We start from the raw sequence: 21481 nt of genomic DNA on the forward strand, positions 1-21481 counted from the left end.
TCAGAAACAGAAGGCAAATGCACAACAGGCACTCTTGGAGAGGAAGGGTGGACTAGTGGTTTGGACACTCCTCTGAGACGTCTGGGCTGTGTCTTTAGTTCCCAGGTCTGTTACTGTGCCCTTGGGCCTGCCTATCCCCATCCCCTTCCCTGCATACACACCCATTGCTGTGTGGATGAGCTAGCTTGGGTACCAGAGGCAATATCACCAGGCACACACTGCCTGGGATAAGGTCCCCTGCTTCTCTGCAGGGCTGATGTAGCCTGGACACTGTGCAGGCAGCTGGACCCTGTGGAAGGTAGCTTGGGTTTCCTGCCACGGCCTTCATCATGCCTGCTTTGTGCTCTGCTCCCTACCTTATAAATAAGGCCACTACTTGACCACCACATACTGCTGGGCATGGAAAGCCCAGCACAGGCTGTGCAGTGCTTGAAGCCCCTCTTCAGAATGCAACTCCCTTCACTAGGGAGGCACTGACCCTCTCCATGAAACCCCACATGAGAGGGAGAACTGCCTGGGGTCCTCTCCCCAGCTCTGCCCATACTTCCATGGGCACATCACTTCGCCTTTCCCCGCCTCCACTTCCCCTGCCTCTGAAACAGGGATCACACTCTCCACACAAAGCGGGAATGAGGTGCTGGGCCAGATCCCACTACTGGGTGGGAGGGGGCACTGCCACTGCCAGGCAGGTACCCATGTGCTTGCCCTGAGTCTTGCAGGGATGAGGGGACCTGGGCACCCTGCTATGCTCAAACACAAAGCTCCTGGCAGGGCTAGGGCATGGGTTGTCCTGCAAGGAGGGGCAAAGCCCAGCATGGGGGGGGGAATAAAGTGACCCCCACCACTGCCCCTGGAACCCAGGGCTGGATTAACCCTTTGGTGGTTCCTAGGCAGACAACCTTTACTTCAGGGGCGGGCAACATTTTGGAGCAAAGTGCCAAAAACCCCTCAACTTTTAAGACGGTGTGCTGGGAGCAGGCAGCAGGGGAGCTGTGAGGGGCCCGATCTTTGTTGGGACATCACAGCCTCAGCCCCTTTCCCACCAGCTGCCCCAAGGCGCACGCACCAAGCAAAATGTCTTCACGTACCACAGTCCAGCACCCATGCCAGGGAGGGGTTTGCCTACTCGTGCTCTACTTAATGCTGTATATTTATATTCCTTTTTTTCCCCCCACTCCAACATTATAATATGTAAAACAAGCACAACCGGGCTTCACTTAGTATGGGCCTAGTTGGCCTGGGCGTTAATCGGGCCCTGCTGCCCCCTGGGACCTCTGCCCCTGGGAGCCCGGCTGGGTCCTGCCCCTGCCCTCTCTCCGGCCCGGGGCAAGTCCAACCCGAGCCCCTGCCTCAGCGCGGGGAAGGAGGCAGCTGTGCGGGGGGGCAGCACAGCTGGAGCTGCGGGGGCACAGCTGGCTGGGGGGGGCTCAGGGCTCAGGTGGCTGCCTCCTCCTTAAGGTGGCCCGGCGGGCTGCGCCTCCGCGCCTCGCCAGCCCTGCCGCCGGGCGCCTTAAAGCCGGGCTCCGCGCGCCGCCTCCCCGCGCCGCCCGCCCAGCCCGGCCGCCTCAGCCCGGCGCTCCGGCAGCCGCGGGGCAGTGGCGAGCACGTGTGGCCGAGCTCCGGGCGCCCTCGGCCAGCCAGCCGCGCCGAGCCCAGGTAAGGGCAGCGCCGGGGCTCGGGGGGGCAGCTGGGCTGGGGTGTTACAGGTTCCCCGGGGGACGGCACGTCATCCCCTCCCCCCATGCTGGGCAGCGCCCCTCCGCGCGGGACAGCCCTGTGCTAGCCAGGAGCGTTGTGTTTGGAGCACAGCAGCCGTGCCCAGGTCCCAGCACCCGCGGGGTGCATGCCCGGCGTCCCCCAACCCCCAGTGATTCACAGAAGTTTAGGGCTGGAAGGGACCTTGGGTCCAGCCCCCCCTGCTCTGGGCAGGGAAGACTGGCAAGGTTAAATAACCCTGGCAAGGCGTGCGTCCAGTCCGCTTTTGAAGATCTGCAGGGGGATCTGGTCCCCGAGCCTTGCTTTGGAGGGTGCGATGCCTGTTTCGGAGGCAGGGGAAGGTGAAGCGATGTGCCCGCGGAAGCACTGGCGGAGCTGGGGAGAGGACCCGGGTGTCCCGATTCTTTCTGCCAGGCAGGGCTCCCTCTCCTGCGGGGTTTGAGGGAGAGGGTGAGTCCCCCGCAGTGAAGGGAATCAGATAGGAAGAGGGGCCCCAAGTGTAGGAAAGCCCAGGTGCCCCATGGCACCGAGGGGGCTGATTGGAACAGGCTGTGAGTGCCCCCTTCCCCACCCCCACAAAAAAAAGCCAGCCGGGTTCAGAGGCAGGCAGAGGAGTGTCTGGTGGAAGGTAAACCAAAAAGAAATCTAGCTCTTTTTGTCCTTGCTGGTGCACTGGGGCTGCTGCTGCTCAGGGGGCTTGTTGGAGTTGAGATGGAGCTTGGTTGGGGTGAAAAGGGGAGACTGCATAGCTTTCTCTTCTGCTCCTGGCAATCAATCCAGCCAGCTTGAGAGTGAGGGTAGGAGAGCAGTGTTAGCAGCGAGTATATGGGGGGAAATCCCTGGGGTGCAGCAGTTCTAGGGAGGAGGCAGCAGTAACTCTCCGGTAGGACCTGCGGGAAGATAATGCCTGGCAGCACAGGCAAAGGGAAGGCAGCAGGGTCAGCAAAGCAGTGCCGAGCAGGCATATAACACGGCAATGATGACTGGCCATAAATATACAGCTGGCAACCTGGAGCTTGCACAGCCCAGTGAGCCAGCAGGGACAATGGACTTCCAGCCTTGTTTCAGGACGGCAAGAGGCCTCCCCATACAAAGCAGGTGAGCTGGGAGCATAGGGGCACTGGCAAAGCTGTATGGAGACCCCAAGGCTATAGAGGAGCAGGAGGACTGCAGGGCAGAATGTGGGGGGGGGGGCACTGGCAGAGCTTTGCTGAGGGAAAGCTATCAGCGTCCCCCTTTCCCACTATGTGCTACTTATCCTTTCATACCAAGCCTTGGAACTGGCTATTGTCAGGACAGCTTTTGGTTTGTGCCTTGCCCATGATGGACAGGGAACTGTATATTAATGGGCACGTGTGGAACATGCACACACACCCTGCTGGAGTGTTTCTCACTGAATAGATGCTGTGGATCCCCAGCATGGGGCCAGGAGCACGGCGAGCTCAATTCCATCCTGGCCTCCTGGGAGCCACTTCAGTATCACTCTCGGTGTACTTAAGTCTGCACTGAATAAAGGCTCCACGGGAGCATTGATGTGTGCGGTGGAGGCGCAGAGCTGCTAACACTCGATCCCAAGTGCTTTAGAAACCAGTCGATGTTGAATTAAAGCACAGTGGGTGCACTCACAACAGCAATAGAGCCAAGCCAGAAGAATTAATATACCATTTACATGACTCCTGCCCCAGAGCCCAAGCCAAGGTGCTTAGGCAGAGCCTGCATGAGAGGCAGCTGCCTCTGGAGGGAAGGGCCACTGCCAGACAGGCAACACATTTCATAGCAATGGGGCAAGAGGGAAACAATTTGGGTCTGGGGCATGGGGGCAGTTATGAAAAGGGCTGGTGGATCTTGAGAAGGGAAACGGAGCATACAGGCCTCTCTGGCAGGCAGAGCTATCCAGGACTTGAGAGCAGCTCCATCTTTATGAAAGACCTAGAGAAAACCACAACCCGAGGGTTCCCTTCCAGTCTCCGTGTACAGGGCTCCAGGATTATTTAGCAGCCATTGCCTTGCCAGGCAGGGGGCAGGTTTAAGCACTGCCCCAGAATTAGACCCCATTTAAATCGGTGTTCTGTGTGTGTGCTTAGTATGCAAATCTGCTCTCATTTGCGTATACATTAACTCCTTCTTGGAGTTGCACTCGGACCTGTGGCAGCTTTGAAAAGACATTGTCTTCGTTTCAGTAGATGTGTTGGATGTTTCTGCTGGCAAAGCCTCACCCATCCTGTGGCCCGGTGTGGGGAGTAAAAAGGGTTAATCCCATCCTTGCCTGTGTGGTGCAGTTCCCTGTTTACCCCAGCATCCACACTCCAGCAGAAGCCCTGCTTTGTCAAGCAGACATGCTCCTGCAGTGTTGATCAGCTTCCTGCTGTACCCCTGTTTCATCCTCTGCATCACCATCCACTGCAGCCCTCCTTCCAGTAATACCCAGCTCGTTCGTTTTGTCACTCTTGCTTTAAGCCACCTGCACTTCTCTGACCGGCACCCCACTCTGCCCCTGTGGTGAGCGTCCACAGCATGACTGCTCCAAAGCTCCCTGCAACCCTCGCCCAGCATCCCCAGGGTCCCTGTTTACAACCCCACTTTGCCCCACCATGATTATCTGCCCACATTATTCCTGCTTCCATAGTTCAGGACCCTGCCTTGCCCCAAAGCAGGGAGGGGCATTGGCAGAGTTGTGTGGGAGCCCAGAGAGGGAATAGTGTTGGGTAGGGTTGCAGGGTAGGAGTGAGGGGCATGGGAAGAGCTGTATTTCTGAGGCTGGATGCTCTGTTCTGTGAGAGGAGGTGTCTAGAGGGCGGTAGGAGAACATCCTGCCTGCATCCTGACAGTCACTAATGCTTGTGAGAAGCATGTCAGCATTCACACATACCCACCTGCCCTTGCATGGGGCATCCAAAATTGCTTCAAGTAGGCTCTGGTATTCGTTTTGAAAGCATGCACAGAGACAGTCTCACATGTCTCTGTCCCCAGTTGTGTCCTTCAGTCATGATGTTAAAAGGATCCCAAGAAGATTGAGATGGGCCAAGCCCTAAATTGAGCTTCTGACACCCCTTGAATCTCAGGCCATGAACCAAGCTGGCTCCTGTGTCCAACACTCTGCCCACCTCTCCACATCCCATCCAAGGATCTCAAAGTACTTGACATACCATAAAGAATTAACCCCTGCAGCTCTCCTTCCCATATACCCTACCAGAGGTCAGTGCAACTTATTTCCATTTTACTCACAGAGACACTGCAGCACAGCGTGACAGAAGTGGGGCTTCACCCGAGGTCTTCTGACTCCAGCCCAGGTCTGCATCTGTGTTAAGTACTTCCAAGACTGAGAAATAACAAAAGACTGAACTTGTTGTGAGCAGTTAGAAGTTGGTGTGGCCATCTGATTCAAAGAGAGAATAGCAAGTACAATGCTCAGGGGAGCCCTAGTGCTGAAGGAAAGGAGCCATCCTTTTGGCCTCTTGCACACAGCAATGTAAACCCTGCTTTTATGTGAGAGAAAAGCTAGACAGACCTCAGTATTCATGAGTTAGATTTAGTCCAGTGTAGATAACTACTCTAAACTGCAGCTAAATCATTTGTACTGATTTAACTCTTACCCTTCCACATTTAAATCAAGTGAAATCTATGCATTTTAATGGATAAAGGTGTTTGGAACCAATGTCTTGTCTGTTCTTCGGGGACTTAAGTGCTCCCACAGTCCTATCTTAGAATCACAGAAAAATAAGGCTGAACACTTTCTGTCTTTCTGTGGCCAAACATTTCCTATGAAGGTGGTTAAGCCCTGGAACAGATTACTTAGGTGGGTTGTGGAATCCCCGTTGCTAAAAGTTTGTCAGTGTAGGTTGGCCAAACACTTTTCTGGGATAGTTTAGTCCTGCCTTGAGCATAGGGCTGAACTAGATGACCTCCTGAGGTGCCTTCCAACCATGTTTTTCTCCAATTAAGGAACAGTGGAGACTGAACAGGCAGTTTGGCTACCTTCCTCTGTCCCAGAGCAGCTATCTCCTAGCAGTGCTCTTTGTAAAGTTCTTTGGGATTCCTCAGGAAAAAATAAAACTACAGTAACTCTCCACAAAGTGCTCAAATGTCCTGGGTATGAGGCTGAGATGCAGAGTTTGGCTCCAGAGTCACAGTTTCTGGTCCTTGATTTTTTTTTTTTTTCCTTGGGGTCTATCTCACAAGAGCAGGCTGGCTCAGCAAACTTATGTCCAGGGTATCAAACTCATTGGACCTGGAGGCAGTGAGCATGCTGGATCCAGTGCACAGAGCTGGGCCACTGCAGGTGCCACATACAGCATGCACCCTGGACTGGCTTCACATGCAGCATGCAGCATGCACACATAGGCCCTACCTCTGTGTGCAGTGTGTGGGGCTGGTGCACAATGTATGCAGCGTGCAGGTCCAATCCAAGATCCACAGGTAGCACTGTGGGCTGGATCTTTGTCCAGATCATGTATATGAAGGGAGATTCAAGAATCTGGGCCTGTTTGGTTCAGAAGGGAGAAAACAAGAGAGGCCTGATAGCGCACACAAAACAGTCAATGGTATAAAGTAGGCAGAAGGGGTACTTTCGTTTATGCTTTCTTATGGGTAACAAAGCCAGGGGACATTTAGTGCAACTGAACATCAGGAATTGTACTAAAATAAGGGAGTGCTCTTTTGTGCACGGCCTCAAAACCAGTGGAACTACTGCTGCAAGATGCTGTTGAGAACAAGAGCTTGGTCCCATTCAGAAAAGGAGGGGATTTTTTGTGGATAAAAAAGCAGTCCTCATTGTGTTGGAAAGAACAATCAGCTTAGAATGAATGCAAAGCCTCATGCTTTCAGGACCTAAGCCAACCCCTGAGGGCCAGGTCTAAAAAAAGATTTTGGCACCTAAAGTACAACTCGGATGGTTGTCAGGACCTAAGTCCAAGTGAGCAGTCTGCAGTACTTTACAAAGAGTGCTGTTAAAAGATGGCCAATGTGGGGTGGAGGAAGGTAGTCAAACAGCTTGCTAAGGAACAGCAGAGAGAGAATCAGAGCCTCTTCGATGACCAAGGGCTAAGTTTTTGCTAGTAATGTTCTCTGTATACCTTTAATTCTGCATCTGCTTATGACCTACCCCACTAGCCAGGGCTGAGCGGCTCAGAGGCTGTTTCTCACCTCAGCCTATTTGAAGTTCACATGCTGGTTGTCCCTATGCTTATGTGCGGAAGGACTTGTTCCAGTACTTGTGGTCAGAGTGTGCCTGATCCACCCACAGCACTGAGTCTAGCACCAAAACCAGCAGCTGAAACCACTTTTGCTCAAAAAAGTGGTTGAGGGATGCTGAGGAGCCCAGCTTTTGTAGAATAGTTTCCTAGTTGGAACATACTCAGAAAGTGGGAGACCTGGTCTATATGCTCCTCTGTCTGAGGAAGTTCAAACCCATGGCTCCCACTTGACAGAAAAGTACTTCATCCTCAAGCTATTGGTTGTTCCTGGAGGTAGGCATCTTCTTCCCTTTTCTGGTGAAGCAGAGAGAGAGAGCAGCAGCAAGTAGCATGACTGAAGATCAGCCAAGGGCCCATTTCCTAGGGAGAGGGAATCCAGGTTCCCCAGCAGCTCATTTATTTTGCATTAGAGCATCATTGGATAGTATACACACACAGTGTTGGGAGCAGGGACCAGCAAATGCTTGCCTATGGATGAGGCTGCTATATGTAAGGTTGGGAGCAGCAGCAACACCTCCCCTATTGGGTTTTCAAAGGAAAGAGAAAACCTGCAGTTAGACCCAAAGGAACAACTTGGACCCAGTCTCGCACACGTGCCACTCTCGGGTCTTCAGCTAGGGGGAAAAGTCCAGGAGAGAGGAGGGATGTCCCCATCTTCCCCATGTTCCCTTCCCTGCTGGTTAGTTCCTACATCCTTAGCAGTGACCTGTTGGGAATCCCGCTTCTTTATGCCTAACTCTTTTCTCACCTGTAGAGGGGACTTAAGGTCCTAATGCTTCTGGACCCAGGCACCTAAATATGAAGAGTGTTGACATTGGTATTGCTGCTGCCCCCCAACCACACACACACACACACACACACACACACACACACACACACACACACACACACACACACACACACACACACACACACACACACACACACACACACACACACACACACTGGGCCTGAGTTCTGGATCTGGGCCTAGACTGCCTGATGTTCCCCAGTTGTCCTTCATAGGGCTTGCTGCTCCTTCCTCTGAAGAATCCAGTTCTGGTCAGGGTAGGTGACAGGATACTGGAGTGCACTGATTTCAGTGGGTGGTCAGATCTGGTCGTTCTAGTTTGCTACTGCTTAAAACCTCAAAGACATGTCCAGGGCATTTGCTGATTATTTCATATTTTAAAGGAAATTCATTTTGGCTTCCGTCTTCATCTCTGGAGAAGGTTCAGGGTTTGTTTTGGGTTGGCTTAAGCTGGCCAGGTGGTAATCCAGCTGGCAGTACCTCCCTCCCGGTCACTGGTGTTTAATAGATTACCGGCAGCCTGGAAGAATCCTGTGGCTCTGGTTCCTGAGTGATGGCATGATATATAAACAAATCATACTGTCCTGTTATTTTGATGTTATCCCCTGTCAGTTAGGTCACAGCAGCTATAATAATTACTCCTTACCTGTAACTGAGCAAAGGAGTGAAAAATGGTCCAAAGGAGGGAAGCAGAAATAATATTCAGACAATTGAAATTAATTTTTTAAAAGGATGTCATTTTATGCTGAAAGTTCCTGGTGGATATGGAGAGAGCATGGTTAATGTGTGTGCTGGCAGGAGGTTATGGGGCATGTTGGCGAGTATGTTTTGCAAGCTAAACTGGGTTAGTCCTGGACCTATGGGAGACCTCAGAAGTGTCAGAGAACCTCCAAAACATCTGAGCCAGCTCCCAGGTGGTGGAAGGAGTCAGCATGCTTTGGATGTGCTACCCTGCAGAACAGATGTATAATTTGGGACTGCAAATCCTTGTGTCTGTGGATAGTCCCATGGCCCTTTGTGAAGCTGTCAGCCCTGAGCCCTCGGGTTTTACCTCGGCTTCTGCTCACTTGCTAATCCTTCGATAAATCACTCCACCTAAATTGGATAGCATATTTCCCCCATCTGTAAAATAAATGTGGATAATGACACCAACTAACCCACCTACCTCATGCAAGTTTTAATGCAAGGTTTAAGAGATGGCTCTTAAAGCATCTTAAGATTTTTAGGTGGGAAGGTGTGACCTAAGAAAATGAGTTCTAGTTTATTAGCTGATAGATCTCATTAGTTTTCTTTTTAATTGTCTGATTTTTTCCTGTAGCCAGTAGTAGGTGAGAGTGCCTGGCACTGTGGGCTGGGTGCTTCAAATCTCTGGATGTATCTGTGTAACTGTAGCCACTAGAGCAGCCATGGTCAGAGCGGTCCTACCCAAGGCATGGGTCACCTAGCGACTGCACTGTGCTGTTACAGGAGAAAGGAGGGAATCAGCATCACTATGAGGCCTCCCTTGCTGTGACCAGTTAGGTCCCAGATATCTGCCCTTTCTCATGGTAGCCCATTCAGACAGTGCCCCATGGTTATTATCCTGGTTCTCTCTCCCCTGTCACATTGTGCTCCAACTTGCTGCCCTTCAACTCGGTAGGTTTGATTGTTTCCCCCAAAGGCACACAAAGGTGAAAAGGAGCAAGGCACTGACAGCTTTCCTAGATCTGCCAGCTTCTCTCCCCACCTCCAGGATGAATGAGGCCCTTCATGCACTCCTCAGGGAGCAAACACAGATGCTTTTGTTCAGCAGGCAGGCTGGGGTGGAAGGGAGGAATTGGAGCGCTGAGGTTGCGCTGCTGCATTCCTGCAGCGTGGAGGCATGACTGCGCATGAGACAGATGGGTGAGTTCCTTTTTAGAGGGAGCACAGATGCCCTCACCTGCATCTCTCTCACTCACCTCCTCTCTCATTCCTCTGCTTGCTTTCCCATATGATCTCTTGCTCCTTCTCCCTCCATTCATCCTTCCTTTTTTTTTCTCTCACCCCCACTCACCTAAGCTCTGTCTCTCTCTCCTTCCATCACACTCCCACTCAGGCTTCCTTGTCTTTTACTTGTCTCTCTTGCCCACTGTCCCCTCAGACATCCCATCCCTCTGTATCTCCCTGATCTATCTCATCCCTCCTTCCCCCAGCACTGCAGGGACGCACACAAGCTCCAAGCAGATTGGTGCTGTCCAACAGCCCCGGAGAGCAGGGAGCCAGGAAGACCTGAGCTCTAGTCTTGGTTCTGATAGTGCTGGTTTCTCACTCTGCTTTTTAAGGCTTAGTTTCCTCCTCCCTGAAATGCGGATTGAGGCACCATTCTCCTTATGGAGAATGGGAAAGGAAGAGCTTGCAAGGGTTAACAACTGCCTCTTTGAAAATGAAAAGCACTGAGTATGATGATTGTTCTCATTTCACAGATATGGCATTTATCTGTGTTCTTGTAAGCAGAAAAAGAGCCTGCCGCCTACAGTCCCAGCACTGGCAAGGCCTTCTCCTGCTGGAAGTGTAATAATCATAATAATAATAATAACAACAATAACAATGAACCCTTGACAGACTTCCCTCAAAATTAAAGTGAACAATTCTGATCAAGCTAAAGAGTCCTTAGCTTCTCACTGTAGTTGCTATTATGAGGTGAATAGGTCAGAGTGGACCCTAATCTCCCCCCAGTCTGACTGGTCATTGATTGTCATGGGTGAAGCTCTAATGCCAAGACCATTCAGATGATGCCCGTTACTTTTATAAGGAGTCTTTTGATGATAAGAGGATGTGCAGTTATATTGGGGTTTCCAGCTTCAACTCTCATGGATCATTTCAGTAAGGGTGCTGACAGAAGTGACATTTGTCATGTGATTGGCCCCCTGAAAGTGCTCTACAGCTGTGCCATGACACACGTGCATGCCTGCAGAGCACTTTAGAAGTGTCCAATCACATGATAAATTAACCCTCACCTAGTGAGGGATCAGATGACGGTGCTCCAAAGTGGAGCACCTTAGGGAATTTCTGGCAATCCCTGTGTGTGGTAGGGAATTTCTGTCAATCTCTGCCCCATGTGCTGTCTTCAGGAAGGGATAGAGAGGGAGCTGTGGGCTGGGGTTTGACCAGCCTGAGCTGGAGAGGGGGTGGGTGGATTGGAGCCCCCCCCCAGCCTGCTTTATGACCCCACTCCAGCTCAGGCTGGGTAAACCCCAGCCTGCAGCCCCCCCCCCCGCCTTCTCTCCCCTCCCTTCTTGCAGACAGCACTGGAGCTGGGAGGGGGGTGTGTGGCTAGGGGAGAGAGGATCCAATGGATTGGCTCAAAGTGGAGCTTGATTTTTTTTTTCCCCTTCACCTCAACCCAACAGCAAATATCTGGGGGAGGGGGCAGGGGTCACTAACTCATGGCACTTTCTGTGAAGCACCATGAGTTAGAGCGGGGAGTTGCACATCTGTCAACATCCTAAGGTGCATGAGCTTCAGCACCCCCATTTACAGATGGGGAAACTGAGGCACAGAGTGGTGAAGCAGCTTGCCCAAAACCACAGAAGTCAGAGCTGCTGACAGAATCTAGAAATCCAGACTCCCAGCCTGGTACTGCATCCCCTGGCCCCAGGAAGGAAGACATACACAAAAGTGGCCTGTCTTTGCTTTCAGATTAAGGGAATAGACTCCATGCTGGAGGATTTGGAGACAAGGGTATTTTTCTTGACTCTCTGAGGCATGTCCTAGAAAGGTCTTATTTCTAAGGTGCTTTTGACTAGGGCCAGATACTGTATCATCTCTGCTAAGTGTTTAAAATGCCATGCTTTGTTTTGGCTTTTAATTAAGTCCATACGAAATCCTTAGAAACACCCAGGTCTCATGGCTAGGACTCAAATGACCCAAACCAAAGACTTAAGCAAATATAAACTAAATCCTGATTACCCTTGAGCCCCTTCTGTACAGCCCAAGGGAAGCATCTGCCAAAATAAAACATGAGCTCAGTCTGCGCTAGGACCTGCAGCCCATCCTGGTGGGAAGAGGAGGGATACTGGCGACTCCAAAAACTGCATTAACAGTGAGTGCCTCCCATTTGCTAACTGTGGCCTACACTTCTGTAAGCTTTCATCACAGGGGAGACAGGGTATTCAGCACTGATACCAGTGAGACGCATCATCTAGTGAAGCATCGGATGGGGGGTGGGGAGGTATGTAGCAAGGCTGATTGCACCTAGTGACAGGGAGACTTCAGCATGACAGCTCTGCTCCCTTCCTCCTCCCACCAGCCATCGCTGCCACCATATGCTTGCCACCAGGGGCTCCCTTTCCCATGCCAGTGGCTCTCTTTTCCATTGGCATTATGGCAGCCCATCACCTACCCTTCATTAAAGACAGACACCCTCCTCCCCATTGCAGAAGAAAGGAGCCTGCAGGACTCAGCAGACACTTCATTAGCCCCCATAGTATTTTCAGTGTTGCCAGCTCTTGCAGCATTGGGCATTTCCTCTGAAGTCCCAGCTCCTGGAGTCCTGTTATTGAGGGAGAATCCTGCTTCCATTTAAGCAGTGGCTCATTTTCACATAATAACATAATTCTATGAACTGGAGCATGAAGGGGGAACGGGGAAAGAAGGAACCACAACAAATCTCATGAGACTTGCAGTAAAATCATGAAAGTTAGCAGATCGATTCCAGGGTACTATGAAACGTTAAAGGGCATTTTAGTAGGCTCCAGTTAGGAAAGGCTGAGCCCTTCTCGATCCTATGTCTGGGAGGAGAGAAGAGGGAGGGTGAAAGTAGAGTGAATGGCTGGCCCCCACACAGCTGGAGCTGGCAGTGAGTCTTGGTGGGAGTATCCAGTCCTCCTCATAATCTTGCTGTCTCAAGCACAGATCCATCGTCCCATGATTGCACCTTAGTGTGCTGCTCTGCCCTCTGACATTTACAGTCCCTGATGTAAGCCCTGCCATATCGCTTCCTTTACAGCATCCCTATGCCAGCAGTATCCTACATCCTCTACACACATTGCACCTGTGTATCTGCATTCCCCATTACCCTCTCTTTGCACAAATATACTCATGTCCAGAGGGCCCCCCCCCCGCCCCCAACTATAGGCATAAGCCACACTGTCAGATTTGACCTGTGGGTTCCACATGACTTCAAAAAGCCAAATTCATCTCCAAGGAAATGACCATCTTGGACCTACTCAATGTGATGACAACAACATGCAAGGGGCTGGATGGTGCCTGGTGGATGCTGTGGGACAGGATGGGGAACTCTGGCTGTTTTACTCAACATCCCTCCTGGGGCTTCTGCCATCAAGCGTGCTGCAGGGGGAGTGTTGCACCGCGATTCCATTCACAGTGTGCTTCTTCCCATTGTGCACTCTTGTCCTCACCCTACCCCATACGCACTGCCTCTCAGCCAGCAACAGCCTGGCTTCAAATACAAGCGTCCAGAGTCCAGTAGAGCTCCTTGAGCTGGAAATCTCATGACAAAGACACCTGGTCTGGGGATCAGTCACAGCAGGAAGATCACAAGCCCAGATCACTTCCCAGAGCTTTGCCATCCACCTGGTTAGGATCACCACCAGCACTCAAAGGTATTTTTGTACAGTTGATAGGGGTAGAAGGAGATGTGGGGGGAGAAGGGTTGGGTATCTCATCTGACCCACTGATTCATGTGAATTTTCAACACAAACTTTTCACACAAGCTTCTGCCCTGACCTTGCCTTTCCTTCGAGAGAGAAATCTGTCAGACATAGGATTCTGGTCCCTCGTGTGTAGAGGCTCACTATCTGCAGTGTGTGTATGTGTATGGGCATGTGCATGTGTATGTAAGGAGGAATAATATGTTAAAGTAGAGCACTCTCTGGAATAACCGTCCATGCCCCACTGCAGCGGGCTGGGGTTGGGAAAGAGGGGAAAGAGAGAGACAGCAAGAATAAGATTCAGAGTCCCCAGGAAGAGCATTTTACTGCAGACAAAATTGTTCACCAGTGAACAGAACATACAAACTGCTTAGCAGACGGGAGTACAAGGAGACCTTTGTTTTGGGGGGCTTCAGTACTCATCCATTTGGCAGTGCCTCCCCCGATGCCAATCTGTCTTGCATTCTGCCCTCAGGGCCCTGAGTTTGTTCAAGGAGAAATTGGATGTGACCGCCTGAAAGCAGAACAATACAAGGCTCAGAAATTACTGTGATGCCTAGATTGAGCTAGGCCGGTTAAAGGAACAATATCCCTCCTGGGCCAGAGGAAAGGCTGAAAGGATGGGGCTGTGGGTAAAGAGAATCAGGGGGTAGATGAGTGATGCAAATGAGGGTTAGGGAGGAGAGGTGTGGCATCAGCAGATGCAGGGGGGGAGGAGGCTCTCCAGAGCAAGCTGGGGCCAAACCAACACCTTCGATCTGAACACCTCTGAGGGTCTTGTAATGCTGACTTCAATTCCAGAGGTGGAGCCAAGGGAGATGTGGTGGTGTTGTCAAAACCCTCCTCTGCCACCACTGTCCCTGGCTGATCTGATCCCTGGTCCTAAGCACCCTGAAGCATGGCAGTATCCAAGTATGCCCATGCACCTACTAGCTCTCATGAGAGCGTTTATGTACAAAGAACACTTTCAGGCTGGATTGCTTCTATTTGCAATTAAAGAACACAGCAGAGAAGGAAAGCAGAATAATAAAATCTCTATGAGAAAGAGCAAAGTTTGGGTCTCGCGCTGTGAGGGTTTTCCATCTTTGACTCTCTCAAAGTCCTGTCTCCCCCAGTGGACAGACGGACGGACTTGCATATAAAGGCACAATACCTGGAAAACAGAATCATAGCCATGCACCCCTGGGTGTGCTTTTTAATTTCATTTTTTACTGATCAATTAACTTTTTGAGAGGACTGAGACACTGTTGGGAGCCGTTGGCACTTTCTCTTCCCCTGCATCTTTATTCCTCTCTGAAAAACACCCTCCCCTCACAGTGTTTTCAGATCCTTTTTCGACAAAGAAAAGACGCTTTCCTTTCCAGTCATGGTTTTGTCAGCAGCTTCCTACAGAACCTTTCTGGTCCCTTTTGCCACAGCCAGATGCTAGCCATCATGTCTTCCTGACAGGCTCTTTCCCTTGCTTCCTTCCTCCCCTTTAATTTCATACCCTTGTGGGGGTGGAAGCGGCAAAGACTGTAGATTGTTTTCCCCAAGCTGTTTCCCATTCAGGTCTTTTGTCCATGCTGATCTAAGTACTCTAATTTATAACTGACATTTCCAATATAAATCTGCTGGAGTTTTCTGAGCACTGGACTGTGGCAAATACCTAAGACAACAGAAAATTTACCACATGCAGCTTTATTTATTTATTCCCACCCCCCTCTCCCACAAACCCATCCCCATTCCTTTCTAAGTGTCTGCCTGCCACTGTCGATGCTGCACTGTAAGAGTGTCAGCCACCTACATCTAGTGTACTTCAAGGATTTAGCCCAAGGAAGATTTGAGACCCAGCCTCAGAAGCCATCTCTTCAGGTAACCCTCAGGCAGCTACAGAGCTGGATGCAGGATTTGGCAAATTGCTGCTGCTGCTGTCCCAGCTGAGCCCAGCCCCTGCACAACCTGGATGGAGCAGGTAGGAGCAGCTCTGAAGCTTCCTCTGCCCCTGGGACAGCATGGAAAACTTGAAAAAAGTCCACAGAAGCTCCTGCAGTGTGGTCCAGTCCTAAAGGGGAGGAGAGGGGAGAGGCGGGGGGAAGGGGAGTGCAGCCACACCACTGCACCCCATCTAGATCTGGCTCTGTGAAGCTAATATAAGGTCTCAAGAATTTTAGCTGCAACAGTGTTGATGGTGTTTGCCATTCCTGGCTTTCTGAATAAGCACCAAACAATATATAGACTTGGCCAGGACCTGGTGGTCACTTCTGTGGCTAACACTGGCAGTTTTTTGGTATGTTTTTGTGCCCTCTGCTTTACTGTGTCCAGTTTTGGGCCCCCACTACAGAAAGGATGTGGACAAATCTTAGTTCAGCAGAAGGCAGCAAAAAGTTAGGGGGCTGAGGCATATGACTTCTGAGGAGAGGCTGAGGGAACTGGGTTTATTTAGGCTTCAGAACAGAAGACTGAGGGTGGATTTGATAGCAGCCTTTAACTGTGTGAAGGGTGATTCCACAGAGAATGGAGATAAACTGTTCTCAGTGGTGGCAGATAACAGAGCAAGGAGCAAGTCTCAAGTTGCAGCAAGGGAAGTTTAGGTTGGATATTAGGAATAAAAATCTCACTAGGAGGGCAGTAAAGCACTGGCACAGGTTACCCAGCAAGGTGGTGGAATCTCCATCCTTGGAGGTTTTTAAGAGCTGGCTACACAAAGCCCTGGCTGGGATGATCTAGTTGGGGCTGGTCCTGCTTTGAGCAGGGGGTTGAACTAGATGACCTCCTGAGGTCCTTTCCAGCCCTAAGTTTCTATGATAATGAACATGGATTACTTCCTCCTTTCCCTGACCACGAAAAATATCGTCAAGCCAAACTTTTATTTTTGTTATGCTCTATTGATCATGCCATTTCAGCCACCATCCTCAGGTGGAAGCTCCAGAGCATTGCTGCCCATGCACTGCCTAGTCCACAATCATTCTCTACTGACAGGTCAATTTTTCTGGAACAATAAGGACAAGGAACCTGGTCCCACCAGGCACCTGGAGCCTTTGTATAACTGTGTAAGCCTATGATTATGGCTATGGATTTCAGTGAGGTGACTGACACCCTTACAGTTTAGCAGCTGCTTAAATGCTTTGCTGATTTTGGGGTTACATCTTTCATTCACTATACCAGCATTTTGCAGAGTGTGGGGCATGTCCCCTTCAGGGGTGGGAGATGTGAAAGGTTTCTTGGTGTGGGGGGCTGTGAATCACGGTGGCAATTGGCAGTGTCCCCCTACTTCAGGCACTGCTGCCCCTTCCCCCATGACTTGCTTCCTCCCAGTACCAATTACCGGGGGGTGGGGTTGGCAGCTATAGCTGAAATAGAGGGATGCCACCAGTTGCCACCCTCATTCACAGGCAACCTCCACCAACCAAACGTTTGTGTTCCCCCACAAGGGGGAGTAGTAGAGTCGGGGTGTAGAGTAGGGGGTGTAGAGTTATCAATGTTACTAGGCAGGGAGGTTAAACCCACAAGGTTTGGGAAAGGCTGCACTCCACGATTCTGCCATTGTCTTGCCATGCTGTAACCAGAGCAGGGCTTCTTTGAGTTTCCTTGGCTCTTTTTGGAAAGGATGAGGACTTACACTAGGAAAGAGAGTTTGTATACTGCCTTTTAGCATGGGGAAAAAACAAGCAGCATAATCAATCTGGATAGTGCATTAGTGATAGCCTCTTCCTCTGGAGACTAGCATTTGATGTCATCCTGACACACAGTTAAGATCAAAGCCTATATCTGCATCACAGCTCCTGCTAGAAAGGTATAGTGTCAGCCTTTAGATACAGAATCTCTAGAAGGAGCTTGTGATCAAGGTGAAGTTTATTTCCTCCACAAACACACCCCATGACACTGATTACCTTCCAAATAATGCTCAGACCCCCCTCCCGCACCACCCCCACTCTCTCTCTCAGAGAGTTATTCCTTTCAGCCTTTGATAATGCTCTGGAAGCAAATGCTGTGAGCTTTTCCTTTCCATCTTTACAGTGAACACGTAAAATGACAACTCCCACCCCTGCTGAACAGGCATTATTTGCTAACACAGTAGGGAAAGCTCTGTATGAAATACACCACTACTTCAGAGTGGCTCTGTTTTGCTTTTGCTTCCTTAATAGCCTGATTTTGCTTCCTCCACCCCTCCAAAATGTATGGTTGATTTGTGTGGAATGAATGCTCCTTAAGTTCACAAGTGCATTAAAGGACTTTGGTGCTGACAGAGTTGGACAACAGGAAGGTAAAATCTAGGTTTAAGTAAGCAGCCACGTTTCCTCTGATGTTAGATGGTCCTAGGGAGTTCCAGCCTTGAATTGGGCTGTCACCTGAGACATTTGAGACCTCCTGCTACTTCTGTTTGGTCCTGAACTGCTGCTTTCTCTCAGGGTATATTTGACACATGCTTCTTATTAGGTTGGAAATATATGGGAGGACAGCTGCAAGGTTTGAACCAGACCACGAAAGGGCCAGAGTTTGAGGGAAAAGAGTGAGCTGGCCTCACTGCAGAGTTGGGGGCAGCTGGTGAGTTTTGGACCTACATCCAGCCCCCAACCTTTCCTAATAGTGGGATTTGGGTTTTTGGATTGGGCCCATCTCTAGGAAGAAAAAAATATATGAGTTTTTTCAATCCCCCTTCTATGCCCCCTTCTCCTCCCATGGAAGGTGAGTTGAACATAAAGGCTCTGTCAGCACTAATCAGAACTGATTGTTCCCATCCTAGCTCATAGGCAAGGTAACCCCCAGCTACTTCCATCTTGCCTGTGGTAGCAAATAGAGACAGGCATTATCACAGAAGTGCTGGCTCCCAGAGGAGCTAGCCAACCAATTTAATTAGCTGCCTTGACAGGTTTTGTTTTTTTTACCCTTGTGAACAAAACGAGGGTGGAGGAGCCCTCTCCTGGTGTATGCTGCTTAGAAATGATCCACACATCTGGGACAAGGCAGCTGCTCTTGCCTCTCTGAGGAGGTGAACCAGGCTGAGCAGCTTATAGATCCATCAGGCAGGAGCTGAAGGTGGAGAGGGTATAATGGGTGACTTCTCAAAAGACATGCCTGGGTTCAGGGCTGACAGCAGCGCAGTCCCTTACAGCTAAGGGGAGAGATTAACTCAGACTGGGAGAAGACAGTGCCTTTCATTAAGTCTTGGGAGGCAGGATGAAGGACAGTTTCTCCCCAGCTGACTCACTTCGTGGCCCTTGCATTGCAGCAGAGATGAACCTGCATAACAATTCCCCATTAGTTCTAATATTTCCATGCAAAGGGAAAGGACCCCTTACCTTTTGCTGGGTCTCCAGTCCTGCCTCCCCACAAGGGCTTGCAAGCACTTCCATGAAGTCATCCTCACATCCCTTCCCTTTGTGATATATGTCAGTATTGCTCTTTTTCCCCCCATCTCACAGATGCCAAGAGTAACATGCCTGAAGTCACATGGACAATCAGTAGCAGAAGAAAGATTAAAACCCAGAGCATCCGTCTTCTGCATCTTGACCCACAATACATCCTTCCTCCTGCGGGTGTTTCTATAGGATTGATACCAGACCTCAGGGGGGCAGGGGCGGGGGGGAGAGAGGTAGGGATCATTCTCTTCAGCAGAACAGACTACCCTGCTGCTTGCTGACAGGCTGCTCAATATAACATGGTTCAGGGGGGAAATGCTGCCTGTCCTCCAAAGAAACAGAACCTTCTTCCCATTTCCCCACTCCCCACAGCTAGATGCTAGGTCTGGAAATGCATGCTCCTTTTCTGTGCTTCTGATCTAATTCAGCCTCCAAGTTGCACAAAGGAACTGCTCAGGCAGTGATGAATCGGGAAGAGAAGAAGCCCAGGGGGGTGGCAGGGGCTGGTCTGAGGGGGTACCCGGACCTTGCTCATCTTCATTAACTTTTTCAGAACAAGACTGTTTCATCCACTTATGTGCCCCTTTCCAGCTGTGCTCTGTGCATCTGAGATAGGCAAGAGATGGACAGCTGCACACCAACAACCCATGGGCTCTTGTTAATGACAGCAGGACAGGATGCAAAGGAAGGGGGAAGAGGGGACAGAAACTTCCAATCAATTCCCATGAGCAGAGGTGGAGCTATGGCTGAGCATCACCACAAATGCTGGAGCTGCCATGAATTATGCATCCCTTGTTTAAAGACAGGTCAGCCTCATCAATAATGAAGGTTCAGCTGCTCTGCCTTCAGCAGTGCGGCTCCCACACCGAGAATTTAGGAACTCATGAAATCTGCATAGGCTTCCCTGAGGTGCAGGAGAAAGCTGGCAAGCAAACAAAACTGCGGGAGCTTCCTGGGCATAATGCAGGAGCCCGCTGAGCATGCACTGGCCTTGCCCTGCCCTCCCTTGCCAGATGCTTTATTCAGGGCCTCACTCTCCTACCCCTGTAGAAATATGTTCAATGAAAACCTGCACCTGAACTTGAGGGCTCCCACAGTTGGGGAAAAGCATCTGGAAATTAGGGCTTGTTTGACTGAGGTGGACCGATGGCAATGCCACCCTAGGTTTGTATGGTTGTGACTAGTAAACAGCCTTCTGAAACCTGTCCCCCTGTGTCAGTGATAGAGCCTGTGTTTACCTGTCTTAAGGTGATACAGCAAAGGCCTTTTCCTCCAGACTCTTTTCAAGTAGCTTTCTCTCCCCCACCATTTTCCCATTATTCTTCCCATGTTCTTTATCCCAGTTCTCCCAAACCTTCTCTCCTTCCTTTCCCTTCCTAACTTGTTCAATCAGCTGTCTTTTTTCCCTCCATCCTCTTGGGCCTACCAGGGTAGGATTTGTTCCCTTTTGAGTGAGCAGAGAATTCTGCAGACTGACAGGGAGTGGAGAGCATCACCCATCAAATGCAGGTGAATGCGGAGCCCTGGTCTTCAGCCTCAGGGAGTCACAAAACTCTGTGACACAACTTCCCCCATCTCCGAAATGGAGGCACTGAGCTCCTGCAGCAAGTGTTCATGGGGGTTAGCTGATGCTAGGAAAGTGGTGTGGGATCAGAAAGAGGTAGGAAACTGCCGTGCATCATTCATTATCTATTACTTAATTGTTCTGGCCTGTTTTCCATTGGTCTGATGCCACTGTATTCTTTTCCATCTCTTTTGGCCCTTGCCCCACCCTTTGTTATTACACCTGGTTGGAAAAACCTCTGACAAAATAGGTTTTCCTTAGACTTTGCCAGTTCATCAGCATCAAAATGTTCCATGGAGGCCATCCAGTTTCCACAAAGCTCTTCCAGAAACAGGATGGTGCCTAAGATCAGCCTGGTTTCCTGTCAGCGTGCCTAATCAGCTCCTTGGCTAGTTTGGCCTCCAGAGTCCATGACTGTGAAGTAGGCGGACAAGCAGACAGTCCTGGAATCGGAAAGCAACAAACAGGCATACAAGCTGCTTTGGAGTTGGGAATGCCAAGTCTTTCCCTTCAGAGGGAAATTTGGAAATGTGTGGTTTTCATTTTGAACTGGAACAAATCTACGCTTTGCAATATTGAAATGCTCCATAAAACAGAACAACCTTTCTATGCATGATTCAGTTTGTTATGATGAGTTCAGAGTCATTAGAAAGGAGATAATCAGGATGACTGACAGGCAGCCTTTCCCAAAAACTGAGTACCTGCAGCTGCCCCTAATTACAGTCACCTCACTGACCCCTGCCTAATGAGACCTTCCCCTAACACAGGCCTCCCAAACCTTCCTGAAGTCATTTACCAGCCTGATCCTCCCAGGTGACATCCTTCATAGTGCACTCTCAAACCTGAATACACATCTCTAAGGCCACCCCCATCATTGGGGGTCGTCCTGCAAGACTGTTCTCTAAATACACTGCTATTGAGGATTACTCCAGACATGAGTCTCCTAATATGGGTGGCACCTAATCTCTCAGGGACCACCCTTAAACATGCTGGTGATGGTTTCCAGTCAGCAGGATTAAATCAGAGGAGATGCTCTGAGCTATAGCCAGGTCTAGCATCAAATCATAGAAAAATAGGGCTGGAAGGGCCCTCAGGAGATCATTTAGTCCAACCCCCTGCTCAAGGCAGGATCACCCTAGCCTAAACCATAAACATGTGTCGTCTGCTCTTAAAAGCTTTCAAGGATGGAAGGATTATTCCACAACCAGTTCCAGGGATTCCACAACTTTTCTGTGTGTGGTTAA

At 50.3% G+C, this 21481-nt stretch overlaps 1 protein-coding gene across 3 annotated transcripts in view; it reads left to right on the forward strand.

Moving 5' to 3' along the window:
- Positions 1 to 1551: 1551 nt before the first annotated feature.
- LOC102570391 (galactosylgalactosylxylosylprotein 3-beta-glucuronosyltransferase 1) overlaps positions 1552 to 21481 on the forward strand; it is a 36816-nt gene continuing 16886 nt past the window's right edge. For 2 of the 3 annotated variants that reach the window (XM_014603912.3, XM_019476535.2), the window contains exon 1: positions 1552 to 1656. The gene's annotated coding sequence lies outside the window, so the exon portion shown is untranslated. Of the gene's footprint in view, positions 1657 to 4943; positions 5007 to 21481 lie in introns of all 3 variants that reach the window. The other variant, XM_019476534.2, reaches the window with a different exon arrangement.

Source organism: Alligator mississippiensis, chromosome 1 (genome assembly GCF_030867095.1).
Source record: "Alligator mississippiensis isolate rAllMis1 chromosome 1, rAllMis1, whole genome shotgun sequence".
In the NCBI taxonomy this organism is placed as follows: domain Eukaryota; kingdom Metazoa; phylum Chordata; order Crocodylia; family Alligatoridae; genus Alligator; species Alligator mississippiensis.